Raw genomic sequence first — 1592 nt, forward strand, 5'->3', positions numbered from 1 at the left:
TGCCTCCCAAAAAAGCACAGAGTCAGGCTGTGATCAGCAGACGCTGTTTTCTCTCAGAGGACGTGAACTTCACCTCATTTCTTTCCAAAACAGAAGTTTTAAGTTACGAGCTACAAAAAAATCACCAGAAGCACAGCAGGAAAAAAGAAAAATGTAAAATAAAACACAGTAATGAATAAATATGTAGCTCAAATAGTTCATAGTAATTATAATAATTAAATCAAGAAATTTACAAAAAATAAAATAAAACCATAAAATGACCAAAATAAGTGCAGATAATTTTTAAAAATGATGTCTGTTTTACTGTAATATAATTTTAACGACAGATTGATGATAAATACTTTTTATAGACAATTTTCCTCGTTTTTTGGTCATTTTGAACATTTTTTCGCCAAATTTGTCATTGCTTTCTCCGAAACATGAGGGAGTTTGAAACGCTTGTTAAATAGCTTTTGCCGGGCGACGCCGGGCGACGCCGGGCGACGCCGGGCGACGCCGGGCGACGGCGAGCGACGGCGAGCTCACCCTCCAGGACGTAGACGGTGGAGCCGTCGTCTCCCTCCTGGATCACGCAGCAGCCTTGGGTCAGACTGGTGGGGTGCATGCAGTCCATGATGGTGACGATCTGAACAAACGAGCCGAAAAAACACAAAACGTGTTTGAAAAATCCCGTCACGTGAAAAAGACGGCGTGAGAAAGCAGCTGTGGTTACCTGCGCGTGCTCCAGGTGCTTCATGAAGTCGTTGTCCATCAGCGCTCTCTGGATCAGCTCACTGGACCTAAAAAAACAACCAAAAGCTCAAATGTTTCAGTCCAGGTGTGTGTCTGCGTTAACCCTTTAACCCCCAGATCCACCTTTCACAAACATTTAACCCTTTGAAGCCTGAGAAAACGGAAAACATGGGGAAAAAAGGCAAAACTTTCCCAAAAAATGCAAGAAATTAGCAGAAGGTGAAAACTTTACTATTTAAAAAAGAGGGGAGAATTATTAGAAAATGATCAAAAACTAGAGAACTTTTAAAAAGTATACTTCTTTCATTTTCTGCACTTTTGTCAGGTCATTTTCTTCAGTTTTACTTTTTTTGTTGCTTGTTTTTAGGGAATTTTCTTGGTATTTTTTAAAATTGTTTTGCTCACTTGAGCAACTTGGCAAGAAATGTCAAGAAAATGTTTCTTATTTAAACTTTCTTGTAACTTTTGGTTCATTTTTGTTGTTTGATGTTTTGTCTTATTTTCAGATAAATTTCCTTTTAACTTTTTACTACTTTCTTGCAAATTTTTGCTCCATCTCTTGATAAGTTGCTCGCCTCTTCTGCTGCTGTTTTTTTACAGAAAGAAACCAGTTTGCTTAGTTTTTAAAGGGTTAAAGTGTGTGTGTGTGTGTGTGTGTGTGTGTGTGTGTGTGTGTGTGCGTGCACGCTCACTGTTTGCTCTTGCAGTAGCTCTTGAGTGTGACGTCGGTGAGCTGCGAGGGGTCCAGCGCTGTGGGCTCTGCAGAGATCGCCTGTCTCTTTGTGCGCTGAGTCTCGTCGGGCGCCACCCGAGTCTGAGCCGCCGCCGCTGACACACACACACACACACACACACACACA

The 1592-nt window shown here is 41.3% G+C and overlaps 1 long non-coding RNA gene across 1 annotated transcript; it reads right to left on the minus strand.

Annotated features, from left to right (window-relative positions):
• Positions 1–535: 535 nt before the first annotated feature.
• LOC121939817 lies at positions 536–1507 on the minus strand. Its single transcript, XR_006105525.1, has 3 exons — positions 1425–1507; positions 713–779; positions 536–625 (listed from the first exon to the last, which is right to left on the minus strand). It is a non-coding gene; the product is annotated as an uncharacterized LOC121939817 (long non-coding RNA).
• Positions 1508–1592: the final 85 nt, after the last annotated feature.

This window comes from Plectropomus leopardus, unplaced genomic scaffold, assembly GCF_008729295.1.
Source record: "Plectropomus leopardus isolate mb unplaced genomic scaffold, YSFRI_Pleo_2.0 unplaced_scaffold6182, whole genome shotgun sequence".
Lineage (NCBI taxonomy): Eukaryota > Metazoa > Chordata > Actinopteri > Perciformes > Serranidae > Plectropomus > Plectropomus leopardus.